The sequence below is a fragment of the Antechinus flavipes genome, chromosome X, assembly GCF_016432865.1.
Source record: "Antechinus flavipes isolate AdamAnt ecotype Samford, QLD, Australia chromosome X, AdamAnt_v2, whole genome shotgun sequence".
NCBI classification, from domain to species: domain Eukaryota; kingdom Metazoa; phylum Chordata; class Mammalia; order Dasyuromorphia; family Dasyuridae; genus Antechinus; species Antechinus flavipes.
In genome coordinates, this window is record NC_067404.1 from 43,820,084 (window position 1) to 43,835,706 (window position 15,623).

Here is a 15,623-nt window from a genome sequence, read left to right on the forward strand (position 1 = left end):
GATCATGGGCTACCTTGTGGTATTCATCTTCATCTGTGTGGGTCATCCCAACTATATTGTAAAACTTCTTGAGGGTAGGAATCATGTCTTAAACATCTTTGTATCTCCAACAATACATATGAGTGACTTATAAGTAGAAAGCTTGCAAAAATATTGAGGATGGGGCAGCTAGATGACACAGTGGATAGAACAGCAGCCCTGAAGTCAGAAGGACCCGAGTTCAAATCTGGTCTCAGACACTTAACACGTTCTAACTACGTGACCCTGGGCAAGTCACTTAAGCCCAATTGTCTCAGCAAAAAAAAAATATATTGAGGATGATAAAATGTCCCAACTTATATAAATAAATCAGTAAGTATTTATTAAGCACATGCTATGTGTAGACACTGAACGGGGCATGGGAGGTCCAATGACAAAAATGAGTTTTAGGAGCTTCTGTCCTATCAAGACCATGGATATATACAAAGTAAATACAAGGAGATTGAGGGCTGAGAGTGAATGGGGAAAAATTAGCAGTAGATGTAGGGGATCACAAAAGGCTTCAATAGAGGAAGGCAGCCCTTAAACAGAGGTGATAATTTTTTTTAATTGCATTATTCTAACCTCGATGAACACTTAAAAAAGATCTCTGTATATTGAGAACAGGAAAAGAGCATTACTTAAGAAATCATGAATTATCAATTCAGCATCTTAGTCCAAAACTGTCTTGCTTCTGTGCTGTTCCTTGAATCTTCTGATTTCCTCTGTATATTTTCATTAAACGCTTCATCCACAAAGTGCCTGGGATCTAGAGAAATTATATGATTTCTTCCCCTTGATGGAAATGTATTCGTACTCTGCACCTCTAGTGCACCACTTTTCTAGATCCCGGGTACATCATCTTCAAAATGAAGGAGATGGACTCATTGAATGCGAAGGTCCCATTCTGCTCTCAATCTACTATCCTATACATAGTCCTCAATCTTTTGAGGTTGTTCTTGTTCATTACATTAATTCAGGTTCTGAAGTCTTTGAAAGTTGTTTTTCTTTATTATGTTTTAGCAATTATAGAATTGATTGGTTCTATTCATTTAACTGCATCAGTTCATTCCCGTCTTCCCAGGTTTCATTGAATCTATCCCTTTTGTGATTTCTTACAAGAAAAAAAATTCTGTAATATCCACGTAACATAATTTGCACAATCGTTTGCCAATTCATGAACCCCTTTTGTTTCCAGTTATATTACAACAAAGAGTACTACCATAAATAATTTTTGTACCTATTGGTCATTTCCCGCTTTCCTTTATCTCTTTGAGATATGCAACCATTGACTTTTTAGTGTAAGTACAAATTGCTTTCCAGAAGAGTTGGACTAATGGCTCCACCAATTAATGTTCCTTTCCTTCCACATTCTCTTCAATAATGGTCACTTTCCTTTATTGGCATCTTTGCCTATCTGATCAGTCTGAGGTGGAACCTCAGAGTTGTTTTCATGTTTATTTCTTTCATTTTTTTAGTTACTTAGAGCATTTTTTCATATGATTACTATCAGCTTCCTTTTCTTCTTTTAACAACAGTTTACACTTACGTTAACATTTTAAGGTGTATGAAGGACTTTATATATATTATCTCATTTGATTCTGCCTTGGAGACAGGGGCTATTAATATTTCAATTTTACAGATAAGGAAACTGAGACAGTTTAAATGACAGTTTTAAGTGTCTGGGGCAGGAGAAATGCCAGTTCATAGCCTTAGATATCTTTTCCTACTGGTAGATGCCTCTTGTTCTTAGGTTTAAAATCAGGTATCTATATGACTCGTATGTAATGCTTTATCAGAGAAACTTGCTGCAGAGAATTTTTCCCTCAGCTAATGATTCCCCTTTTAATTTTAATTGTATTGGGCTGCTTTTTTGCATAGAAGCTTTTTAATTTTATCTCATAAAAATTGTATATATTATCTCCCGCTATACAGTCTAACACTTGTTTGGTCAAGAACTCTTTCCCTGTCTTATAGTTGTAAAACGTACCTTCTCCATTCCTCTCATTTTTCCTATGATCTTATATGTCAAGATCATTTATTCATTTGGAGCTTATTATACCATATAATATGAGATGTTGGTCTAAGCCTTATTTCTGCCAGACTTCTTTCCAGTTTTCCTAAGAGTTATTGCCCAATTTAGTTTGTACCATAGTAATTATTGGGGACTTTGGGTATATTGAACACTGTACTATCATTTTTCTTTGCTTTTGGATTTTGTGTCTCTAATATGTCCCGCTAATCACCTTTTTTATTTTTAAACTAGTATCACATACTTTTGATAACTATTGCTTTTTAATGTAGTTTGATGCATTGGACTTCCAGGCTTCCTTCTGTCTCACTTTTTTTTTTTTTTTTGCATTGTTTCTCTTGAGATTCTTGAACTTTTATTCCTCCAGAAGAATTTTGTTATTTTATTTTTGGTCCTGCGAAGCAACAATTTGGAAATTTGGCATAGCAAGGAATAAGTGAATTAGTTTAGGTAGGTTTCATTTTTATCATTCTTAACCTAGCTCAACTATGAACAATTACCCTATTAGTTCAGTCTTTATTTGTGGAAAGAGTGTTTTGAAATTATGTTCATTTGTATGTGTGCCTTGGTAAATAGGATTTTCCTACATTTTACACATACTGTAGTTGTTTTTTAATGGAATTTTTTTCCTCCTCTTTCTTCTGGGTTTTGTTGACAATATATAGAAGGCAAATAATTTGTATGTGTTGATTTTATATCCTGCTACTTTGTTTATATTAGTAATTGTTTCAGTTAATATCTAGTTGAATCTCTGCAGTTCTGTAAGTAGACTATCATATTATATAAAAGGGTTGTGATGATAGCTGTGATGATAAACATATTTATCTCTGATTTTATTGGAAAGGCCATAGCATTTCTATACTACCTGTAAGACAAGCACTTGCTTTCAAGTACATACTATTTATCATATTAAAGAAGAGTCCATTTGTTTCTGATTTTTAATATTTTTGAGACAAAGAGGCATTATATTTTGTCAAAAGGATATTTTATATGGTTTTTCTTGTTTTGCTATTAACATGGTGTATTATGCTTATTATTATCTCAGTAGTAAACCAAATCTACATTTCTGGTATAAATCCAGGTCCTATTGTACAAACTTTTTAATATGTTTCTATATGATCTCCTTGCTAATAGTTTATTCTGTATTTTGTGTTGATATTCATTAGGAATATTTGTCTATAGTTTTTTTTTTCTGTTTTGTTTCTCCTCATTTTAGGTATCAAGACCATATTTGTCTCAAAAGGAATTTGGTAGGATATCTTATTTCTCTATTTTTTTGTGAATAGTTGTGTACCATTAGAATTAATGGTCTTAAGATATTTGATAGAATTAATTTTCAAACCCATTTGGTCCTGGTTTTTTTTTCCTTTGGAAATCATTTATGGATGGTTTAATGTATTTTTCTAAAATTGGGTTATTTAAATGTTCTGTTATTTAAATTTTAAAATATACTTTGTATGTTTCAAAATATTTGTTTATTCGATTTTATTTATCAATTTTGTTATACAGTTAAGGGAAATTATTTCAATTATTTTCCTTTATTTCTTCATCATTTTTTTCTGAATTTTCTTTTAAAAAATTTTTGATACTGGTAATTTGGTTTTATTCTCTTTTTTTAGAGTTCAAATAAGCTAACAGTTTACTATTATGTCTTTTTAAAAATTGCAATTCTTTTATTTATCAATATGATGGATTTTTTGTTTCAATTTTGCTCATCTTTGAGATTTATATTTTTGTGTTTAGTTGATTTTTGAAAAAATAGTTTGACTTTTCTTGTGTTTTTCCCTAGTTGCATTAATTTGTTCTTTTCTTTTTTGTTGAATAGTGTATTTAGTATTTAGAAAGTATTTTAGTTTAGAGAGTATTATTATAAAACATTTGTACCTAATGACAGCTTTTGATGCATCCCCATTGTTATTTTCTTTTATGAAATTATCTATTGTTTTTTCCCCAAAAAAGAAATTTAATGAACTTTTCACGGTTAGCCATGATTAGCTATTATTTCTATGATTATTTTTTGGATTCATCAATTCCTTAGAATTGTTATTTAGTCTTCATTAAGGTGTGAATCCTTTCTTGTTTAAAGTTTTTGCAAGGGTATTGGGGGTAAGTGACTTGGCCTAGGGTCACACAGCTAATAAGTATTAAGTATCTGAAGTCAGATTTGAATTCAGGTTCTCCTGACTCTAGGGTCAGTGCTCTATCCACTGCACCATCTAGCTGCCCCTGAATCTCTTCTTAAAAGTTATTCTATTGACCATAATTTTTATTGAATTGTGATCAGTAAATGATGTGTTTAATATTGCTTCTGTTTTACATTTGTTTATGAGGTTTTTATGCCCTAGTACACCGTTTTTGTAAAGTTATCATGCCCAGCTGAGAAATGTATATATTCCTATCTGTCCCCATTCAGAAAGTGACAAGAGATCTAGATATATAGTCAGTGCTATGTTTCTTCTCTATACTCAACACTCAGAGAAGAGATATTGAAAAAGAAGGCATGTGATCAAATGTGATTGATCTGTGATTGAAATGCCAGACTTTCCACTTCCCTTCTTTTCTTCCCTTTGCCCAGGCCCTGAACACTGATTTTATACTTCATTTCTTTCTTTTTAATCCTCCGTCTAAAGTTGAATTTTATTTTGCTTTTGATTATTACCTCTTTGACTCTCATCCTCCCTTTCAAATCTTTCTTTCCCCTTTACCTCTTCCTACCTTCATGGGATTAGGGTATTGCTACACCATATTCTTTATGTGTTTTTGTGTTTATGTGTATGTCCAATCCTCCTTGATCATGTCATGTAGGAGTAAAATTCATATGCTTCCCAATTACCCCAGTCATTTTTCTTTGTATAGTCTTTTCATGTATCCCAGCTAGAGGAAATAATAAGTTTAATCCTTTCTTTCACATTTCATGCCTAGTGTATTCCTTTTTACCTTCATCTTCTGTTATCTCTTAAGACAAAACAAAGGTAAATTCACTTTCTCCACTTGTTTTATTTAATTCCTCCTATGACTCTTGAAGACATTAGGATTATGAAGGGACATTTGTCTCTTCTTTACCTATAAATGCATTTTATCATTATTTAGATCTTTCCAGTTTTGCAAATACTTTTACTGTTCTAGGTTTCTTTTAACTTCTGGTTTGCAATTCAATATTTTTACTAGCTCTTGTTTTTTCATCAGGAATGCTTGAAAGTTTTCTATTCCATTAAAGGTTCATTTTTCTTCCTCATAAGATTATACTCAGTATTTCAGGCTACATTATTCTTGGTCCCAAGCCTTTTGTCTTTTTCCCTTTTGGAATATCATATTTCAAGACTTTCTCTCATACACAATAGTTGTAGCATAGTCTCATTGATCCCTGGTACTTAAATACTTTCTTTCTGAATGCTTTAGTAGTGCTTTTTCTTTGACTCAGAAGCTATGGATTTTAGCTATGACCTTTTTCAGAGTTTTCATTTTGGGTATCTTTCAGGAGGTGACTGATGGATTCTTTCTAGTTTCGCTTTGCCCTCTGGTTCCAGTAAACCTGGGCAATTTAAATTTAGGATTTACTGAAACATGGTATACAGGCTTTAAACAAATTTTAGTTATGATTTTCAGGGCATCCAATACTTTAAATTATCTCTCAACCAGTTTTCTAGGTCAGTTGTTTTTGATAGTATGTACCTTACATTTTCTTTTGATTGGATTCTAATTATTCTTGTTTTCTCACCTAGGAGTTCCCTATACCAACAAAGTAACTTCGGTCTCTCCCACCTATTCTTATTGTCTCATGGAATCATTGAGTGCTATTACTTGGATAGGATTTCCACCCTCTGTTCTAAACTATTTACTATCGGTCTAATTATTTCTTATTGCAGAGCTTTTGTTTTGCTCATAATTCCATTTTTTAAATCTCCTGCTTCATTTCTCCAGATACTCTTCTAGTCTCTGTGGCATGCCATTCTTTCTTCTGATGTTCCATATATTATTAACTGTTGTACCTTTTTACATCATTTCTATCGGATATGTGAGAGAGTTAGGGTCCTCTATACCTTATGATCTTTTATATTGCCATCTCACCCAGAAATTCCCTGAAACTCGAGTTTTGAAGGAAACAAGGGATCCTAAAAAGTAGGGGGTGAAGAAAGTGCATTTCAAGAGCAGGAGACAGCTAGTGTATTACATTTAAGCCCCTTATTTTTTTTTTCAGAGATGGTAACTGAAACCAGAGAATCAAAAGTGATTTTCTCAAAATCACACGCAATCCAGTCGTGGCAAATATGGGGCTGTGACCCAGTTCTTATGATTTCTTTCCATGATACTCTGTCAGTTGGATGACAAACTGCATTCTTACTGACCTTATTAAGATCATAGACAACTAACTTAATATTTGATCTCAGAATTGGTAGAAATCTAGGGCAGAAAAAAAGAATTTCTTTACATGAATAACTGCAATGTAAATGATAATGAATGTCATCATACTATGTAGACTTCTACAATTTTCACTAACTCACAGTTTTGTACAAATCATCTTACGTTGGGGGCAGTTTGCAAAGTTTGATCTCAGCTTACACAGGAAAAAATTAGGGAAGCTTCAGCAGATTTATAGCTTAGAGAAAATCTCCCCATCCCAATTCCTCAGTTTAGGGGTGGATGTTTTCTTTTCTTTTTTTTTTTAATTGTTAAAGCTTAATAAAAGTTTCCTCATTAAGGAATCCAGATTGAATTCAGTTCAATTCACACAACTTTATTCAATGCCTACTAAGTGCAAGGTCCTGTACTAGGTTCTGGGGATACAAAGACACAAAGAAAACAGTTCTTGCTCTCAGGAAGTTGTTAAACTGAATGCACCATTTCCCATTAAGCATGCACAGGGTACAGCTTCCTAGACATCCATGACTCAGGCAGCCCTTATAGACAACTGCCAATTTCTCCTCTGAGCAAGAACAGCTGACTTTTCTGTGGCACTTTAAAGCTTGCAAAGTGCTTTGCATACATTATTTCATGGGATCCTCACATGAGGAATAAGAGGTCTAGAATATTAATAGAAACAATGAAAGAGTATAAATGAAGGAGGGCATAGAATTACCAGACAAATTTATTAAAAGACAATAATCATCAAAACTATTTGGCACTGATTAAAAGCCAGACAAATGAATTCAGTGTAACAGACTAGACAAGTAAACAAGGGGAAAAGAGCTGTTGAAAATAATTATCAAGTGTTTGATAAATCCCAGAACAAATCAGTGAGAGAAGTACTACATTTTTTGAAAAGTACTGATTGGGAAACTAGAAAACAGTTTGGCAGAAATTAGGATCAGAACAACATCTTACACCATATACCATACTGGGCTCAAAATTTATATAAGACCTGAATTTAAAAGGTTACATCATTTTTTAAACTGAGAAGAGAATGAAATTAAGTATCTTTCACAACTATGACTAGGGGAAATTTTTTTTAATAAAAAAAGAGATAGAGACGTTCATAAGATAGAAACTGGACAATTGCAGTTGTAGAAAATTTTAGTTTTTACACAAATACAATCAATGAAGACAGAATTAGAAAATAAACAGTAGAGCAGAGAAAATATTCATATCAATTAATCAGTTAGAAAAATGTCCAGGTTACATAAGGAATTGACACAAATGTGTAACACTAATAGGCTTTCCAATAAATAAATGGTTAAAGGATATAAACAGGTTTTTAAAAAAATTACAAGTTATAAATGTTAATTTCACAAAATGAAGTCCAGACCACTAATTGTAAAAGAAATGAAAATAACTAAACCTCTGGAGATTGCTTCACACCCTGAAAATTGGAAAAGATGCCTTCCTCCCCCATATGAAAAGGTTGGAGGGGCTATGAGAGTACATTCACACTAATACTGTTGGAGGAACCACGAATTGGTCCATTACATTCTGCATGTCAGTTTGTAATCATGCAGAAAAAGTGAATAAGTTGTCTGTACCAGAGGTATCAAGCACATGGCCCGCAACACTCTCTAGTGAAGCTTGGAGGCGATTCAGATGAAATTTGGAAGTAATTAATAAAATAAAAATACAATAAAACATAGATAATATGTGGTTTTCTAAATCAATATGAAACCTGCAAGGATCTTTATGTATGGTTTAGTGGCCCCGTTTCTATTTGAGTTTAACACAGCTGTCCTATATACGTTAGCCCAGCAGTCAAAGCAACCCTCTCTGTAGTATCAAAGAACTGGAAATAAAGTAGATGCCCATTGGTTAAGATATAGCTGAAAAACGTAGAATGTAATAATATAGTGAAATATTATTGCCATAATAAAAGAGGAATAGGAAGGGTCCAGAGAAATAAGGGAAGATTTGCATGAATTGATACAGAGTAAAATAAGCAGAATGAAAAGAACTATAAGATTGTAAATGGAAAAGATACTGATCTTTCAAGAACTGAAAAAGTCAGTGATAATCACAGAGAAAAGGTAATTAAACCTATCTCCCTCCTTGTGGCAGGTAGGCAATGTTAGGATAAAGGCAAAATGGTGCCTATTCATGTCAGATATAGTCACTATATTGAGTGTTTTTTTTTTTTACTTGTCTTTCCTTTTTATAAGGGATGGTTTAATCTGCAAGGAGGAGTAGAAAAGGGGAAAGGGAATCTTTCCCCCCCAAAAAAGACTGTGATATAAAAAGTAAAAGGGGTGTGTGTGTGTGTGTGTGTGTGTGTGTGTGTGTATGTTTTAAATACTATAGGAACTCATTCTTTAGAGGAGACAGGGACCTTAGAGAGCATCCAATTTAGAGAGTACCCAATTCAACCTCCTCACTTATACAGTGGATGAACCTTAGTTCTGGAAAAGAGGAAGTGATTTGCCTGAGCTCACAAAGGTAGTAAGTAACAGAGAAAGGATTTGAACTTGGATTTTAGGATTATAAATTTAGAGTTAGGTGACACTTCAGGATTGTAGCTCTAGGGCCAGGAGGGATCATCAAAGCCATCTAGTTCACTTCCTTCCTTTCATTTTACACATGAGGAAACTGAACTCTAGTGAGGGAAACCCAATGTCACACAGTTAGTAAAAGATTAAGAGAGGATTTGAACCCAGCCAGAGCTCTTCATTGTACTACGATGGTCCCCTGACTCCAGAGCACTTTCCATTATTCCTCTTTATAGTAATGTTGTAAACATAAACCAATTTTAAAATGCGGAATTTTAATACTGGTGTCATGGATATTTTAGAAGATCATTGAGGAAGGGAGAGAATCAGGAATTCAAAGTTTTAAAAACAAAGGTCAAAAAATTGTTTTACATGTAACTGGGAAAAATAAAGCACTAAAATTAAAAAAAGAAGATTGTTGAGAATTTGGAAAGATTGAAGGACAGCATCATAAAGTGAGAGTTAGGACTCAGGAAGCCTGGGTTCTGGGCCCTATTCAGCCACTAACTTGCTGTGTGATGTTAGCCAAGTCACTCACTTCTTAGAGAATAGAGTGGGAAGAGATTTTAGAGAGCATCTAGTCCCCTGCCCTCAGTTCATGTGTGAGAAAATGGAAGCCCACAGTGGGGAGGTGATGTCCTGTAGGTCATACAGGTGATAAGAAGCAGTGTTCAGATTTGAAGCCACTTCCTCTGAGTACTGTCACCTCAGTTTTTATCACCTGCCACTTAAAGAGATTGAACTAGGTGATTTATACCAGATGATGGGTCTAAATCATAAGCCTCTATGAATAAATATACTTAAGAGAGGCTTGGGCAGCTTCAGATATCTTCAGAAAGAGGACTAAGAGCCATTCATAAGAGACATGTGAAGCATTCAGCTAGCCAAAGGAAGGGGGGAAGATCACTTTTAGTTGCCTCAATCAAGGTTACCCGTGTTTTCATCCTAAACCCAGCAAGTCCCAAAGCCTTCAACTTGGAGTCCAGAAGACTGCACAAATCCCTCCTCAAATACCCTGAATAAATCACATCATCATACTGGGCCTCCATTTTCTGTTTGCTATAATGGGAATGGTAATATCTGTAGCAGTTGCCTTGTGGGGTTGTTGTGAGGATCACATGAGGTTATATTCTCATTTCAAAACTTAAAGCGACATATAAATCTCATTTGTTCAGCTATTATTATCATATTGTGTGTATGTGTGTGTGTGTGTGTGTGTGTGTGTGTGTATATACACACACACACACATATATATACACAACTATTCACAGCGAAGTGACTGTGGATAGAGCACAGAGCTTGGAATCAGAACACATCTTCATGTGTTCAAGTCTGGCCTCAGACACTAGCTGTGTCATGTTTACACATGAGGAAACTGAACTCTAGAGAGGGAAACCCAATGTCACACAGACCCTGGGCGAGTCACTTAACCCCGTTTGTCTCTGTTTCCTCATCTGTCAAATGAGTTGAAGAAGGAAAAGGCAAACCACTACGGTATTTTGGCCAAGAAAATTCTAAATAGGATCACAAAGTGTCAGGCACAACTGAAATAACTGAACAACAATTATTAAAACACATAGTATAGTGGATAGACAGCTGGCCTCAAAAACAGAAAGATCTGTGTTCAAGTCTTACCTCTAAGAAATAGCGGCTGTATGATCCATGTCAAGTCACCGAAACATTCAGAGCCCCCAGACAGCTCTTGAAAAGGTCCTGCTCTGCCTTGGTGGAAGTTTTCTTCTGAAAAGTTCCTTGCCCCAGTGAGATCACAGATTCAGAACCATTATATGGAAAGGAGCAGTTACGATTTTCCACGTACATGACTACCATGGTCTGGGTTTTCTGCTACATCAGCGGCTGCTGGTGTGAAAATGCTTCGGTTGCCTGAGGCTTGAGTGTTTTTGGTGGATGGAGTGTTTGGCCCCATACGTGCCTGCCCGTACTACCCATGTGAGGTTTCTAGGAGTGTAGACTTGCCCTGTATGTTGAGGTCCAGTTCCTTTAATTAGATCTTCATTAAGTGCAACAGGGATGAGTTGGCATTAAACTCAGACCATTTCTAGCTCTTTTATCTCGGGCTTTTTGGACAGATGGCATTTTCATTTGAAATGAAATAAATCTATTTTCCCACTCTCTTGTGCCTCCACATCATACTCTGTCAGTCACTTCAATCTCATCTCTGAAATCGCCACATCCTTGGATATCGATAGGCTAATAGGATATTGACCTTGTTTCCTGATCGCTCCTCTAATTTCTGTTCACAAGATTTTCAGTTGCTAAACCTACCGCCTTAACTGTCCTAGAAAATTCCATTTGATTCTGCTGGGAATTTCCTTCCCTCTTCTCAATGCTCCCTCCCTTAAAAAGGAAACTGCTAGAGCTTCTTTTTTGCTTTTCAGTATTTTCTTTGGGGAATGGCTTCTTAAGGAGATATCCCCTTATTCTCATCATTTCTCTTTCTGCTCTCCAGATTTTTTGTTGTTGCTCCGACCAGTGCTTTGGACTGCCTGGTGGCTTTTCTTCCAACATTTTCTTTTCTGATCCCCACTTTTTTTTTCTTCAGGCTATTCGACTCTGATCTTATCCTCTAGTCTTCACGTAGAGAATTCTGTCTTGTTCGTCCCTTTGAGCCTCACGCTTCAAGTCGAGTTGAACAGTAAGCAAGCCACCTGGCAGACATTACAGAGGGAAGGTTGATCGGAGAGATTGTAGGATCTAGATGCGGGTTGGAGCCATGAGGGGGACCTTGGGGATCTCCTAGCCCACAGCTTCCTAAACCGTGGGTCTCATAACTGAATGTGGGAGCCACGAAGTTAGGATTTCTTTACAATCAATGTTGGATTTGTATACCTATTTTATATACCTGTAAGCCCAGGGTCACGTAAAAATTTCTTGGGCAGAAAGGAATGGTGAGTAGAAAAAGTTTAAGAAGCTCTGAACTTTCTAGCCCAACCTTCTCATTTTAAACATAGAGAGAGGGAAGCCCAAAGAGGGAAGAGTCCAACCCCTTCATTTTACAGCTAGAGAAACTACTAGCTAGGGAAGGGAAGGAACATGTAAGCCGATGGATCTGGATGCCATTTGAGATCGTTTAGTCTTAATTTTTCATTTTACAGATGAGGAAACTGAGTGAAAGGGACGTATCATTTATTACTTTGAAACTACCTGGATCGACTCCTAAAGATGGGGAAAGTGAGGACCAAGGGGAGGGAACCAGATAATTAGAGATGGAGGCCTCCAAATCCTAGAACAGAACCTCCTCATTGTACAGGTGGAGAAACTGATGCCCAGGGAGGGAAAGAGGCATATAGAGAAGGAAAGAATCTAGGTAACTTAGTTCAGCCTCCATGTTTTATAGATGGATAAATGGCATTCCAGCAAAAAAAGGAAAGTACATACACAATCACAGACTTAGAACCGGACGAGATTTTTGAGATCATCAAATCAAACCCCTTCTTTTTACCGACACAGGCTCCCTCGGCTTAACCTGACGTGCTAACCTCACCATCCTCCAGCCCTTGTCCCCAGACTAAGCAACGAGAACTGGGAAGTTATCCTGCCCGTGACTTCCTGCCGAATTGATTAGCGGTCGGATAAGGTCGATCGATAGCCGTGGCTCTCTGCCCATCGTTAACAGAGACAAACATCACTGATCAGTGCCACCAGTAGTTACATGTCTCTATATAGAAATACCCTCCATGAATTCAAAGGCTTTTCTGCAGCCAAAGAAAGCACATATTTCAGGAGAGTTCTTTACATAATAGCGAAAAGATACATAGACCTTCTAGGTTCACCACTTAACACAGAAAGACCCAGGGCTGAAAGGAACCTTAGAGGCCTAGTAGCCCTTCTCTCTCATTTTGTAATTGAGAAATAGAGACCAGAGTGCATCAGTGACTTGTGCAAGGTCACAGCCATTATCTCATCTCACCCTACTCCAACCCGTGTTATTCTTCTGCCTATTTTCCAGACAAGGAAACCAAGGATTGAGAGAAATCAATTGACTTGCCCGGGACTACACAGCTAGTGTGTAGTAAGCAACCGAGGCAAGAACCGAGGTTCTTCTGACTCAAGTCCATTACTCTAGCTTCTTCACTCTGATGTGTCCCAAATTATGAAAGCTGGAAGGACGTGGAAAGAAAGCCGGTTTTAGAATGATAGATGGGAAAGCCCTGCCTTCCTTGTAAAAGCCAGTGTTATGGCTGTAATCTGTATTTGATCAGATGAAATTCCTAAATGTTGCTTCACAGTTTCAGATTCATTTGGTTAGGCTTTTGTTGTTGTTGTTGTAGAAGCCTGCTGTCATGGGGGAAGTACGAACTCTGCCCAGAAGCCTTTGTGCTTTCCATGGCAGCTGGGAGCCACATTTCTAGCCAACAGAATCCCTTGAATTGATGGTTTTTAAACCCAGCGCGTCAAGCATTTCCTGCCCTGTTTGCCAAGCATGCACCCGAGATGCTAACTCGAAAATTAGACTTAATTCAGGTCCCTTTGACTTCCACGACTAGGAGATTGTGTGCATTTGTATTATAACTCCAGGAAGTTGGGAAGGAAATTGAGGCTCTGGAGATTATAATTGGTGTCTATGACCCAATTATTACTGTGATTTTAGTGGACTTCAAATAAAAGAAGAGTCAGCGCCACGAACTGGTGGCCCGGTTTCTAACAATGGCTGCCAGTCTGGTGTTGAAAGGGCCCCGGGATGGGCAAGAGAGCGATATTGCTGTACATTTGGATTTTAATCCTGACATCGCTGTGTATTCCCAGGGCTGCCAATTAATTACGGGACAGCCAGAATAGGGATGCTTGGCATGTGCCCCACTATAAGAAGTTCATTGCTGCAAATTGGCCAACCTAATTGTGTTTTGTTGGTGGTTTTGTGGTTCCCAAACTTAATTTCGGAGGCCTTACTCGAGGAAAATTCCCAGTGTCCCCATTGCTTTGACATTGGAATAAAGAATATTTTATTCTCAGCCGGATTTTCCCCCCTTGGGCAAAGAGTAGGAGGCAGAATGGGCTGTTAGAAAGGTGCATTCACACTGAAGTGTGGGTGGCTGCGAGTCAGGAGAGAGGGTGCATGTGGCAGGTCTAGGCAGGTAATGGGTTGGAGGTGGTGGTGGTGCGAGTTGGGGGGGTGAGGGGTGTCAGTTAATACAGGTAGGACCTGGCAAGTTTTTTAGGACTAGGCAGGGAAGGCAAATAAGATAGGCAAATAAAGGCCAAAGTCCAGGACGTCTACAAAAGTAAGAGGGAACGAGCCAGTCAACCAGCTAGGTGCCAACGAATAGGGGGGTGACCTCTGAGCTGAGGGCTCACCCTCTCTCCTCTTGGTCTTGGTGTGGGAGGGTGGGGTCCCCCAGCTTTGTGCTTGCAGCTGTTGGAGCAGCACAGCAAAGAAGGGCCTGATCACAGCCCCAGGTATCAGGGGATAATAAGGAGGGGGAGGCTGGGAGATTCAAAAACTACAAGCTGCAATTTTCCATTTGCCATTGATGTGGAGAAAAGGTCTTTCCACATGCAGACAACAATAGTGCACCTCTCACCCAGTAAAGTGGTTCTGGGAGCCCTTAGTCTCTGCCAGTTCCCGGAGCCAGGGGCAACCTGATTTGAAGGATGAGGGAGGCTGGGCCCCAAAATGCCCATGGTAGTTCTATACAAGTGTTTCCAAGAGATGGCTTTTCCCGGGGGTCTTGGCCCCAGCAAGGTATTGGATCCTAGATCTGGAACTGAAAGAGAGCTCGTGGTTGATCTAGTCCAAAGCTCTCATTTTACAGAGCATGAAACTAAGGTCCAAGGAGGGGAAGGGACTTGCTTGGATCGTACCTAGGATCCTAGAGAAGGGGCCTTGGGAATCATCTGGCTCAATCCTCCCATTTCATAGGGCAGAAACCCGAGCCCCAGCACGTTTACACATCTTATCCAGGTTCACAAAGGTGGCTGCAGAAAGATCTGAGCGCTTCTCCAGAGCTCAGCATACCCAAGCTCAAGAAGGCCCTTTAAAAAAAGAAATCTTATTGATCTTTTTAAAAAACATTGCCATCACTTCCTAATTCTCCTCTCCCTACCTCCCAACCAATGGAACCCTCCCTTGCAATAAATGAAGGAAGGAAAAGAAGTCAATAGAAAGGTCATAAAAACTACCAAGGTCACGTCTAGGAACGTATGCCCCATCTTACACCCCTGCTGAGGGTCCCCCCGCCTCGGCCGAGAGAAAGGGAAGCGTGCTTCACCTTCAGAGAGGCTTCTCCAGCCCAAGAGTGAGCAGAAATGCCAATAAAGTTGAAGTCGTTTCTAGGAAAAACCAATTAAACCAGGATAATTGGGTTGAAATGTCAGGAACCTTCAGCCCCACCCCCTTCCTGCAAGCTTTGGCTGCAAATGGCCGAAAGGCAAAATATGCTGATTCGTCTTGATCTCTTGACATGGAGACCAATGTTCTCAAATATTTTCCAGGCCTTAGATCAAAGCAAAGGCAATCAATAGATTAAAATCCTGGCCATCCCAGGCTTCCCTAACTCTGCTGGGAGCTCACTCAGAGTACTTTGATATTTTATGTGAGTTTGAGGTGTCACTCCCATTCCAAGCCCTTCCGGGCCTGAAAAGTTTACTGAAATCGAGCCCCTCATCAGAGTGGGTTACCTGTGCTATTTATCCTTTAGGGAAGCAAA

The 15,623-nt window shown here is 38.0% G+C and overlaps 1 protein-coding gene across 7 annotated transcripts in view; it reads left to right on the forward strand.

Moving 5' to 3' along the window:
- MBNL3 (muscleblind like splicing regulator 3) overlaps positions 1 to 15,623 on the forward strand; it is a 164,800-nt gene that overhangs the window by 39,146 nt on the left and 110,031 nt on the right. For 3 of the 7 annotated variants that reach the window (XM_051968711.1, XM_051968706.1, XM_051968712.1), the window contains exon 2: positions 3,267 to 3,300. The exons of the other annotated variants lie outside the window; for them this stretch is intronic. The gene's annotated coding sequence lies outside the window, so the exon portion shown is untranslated. The remainder of the gene's footprint in view (positions 1 to 3,266; positions 3,301 to 15,623) is intronic. 7 annotated transcript variants of the gene reach the window in all.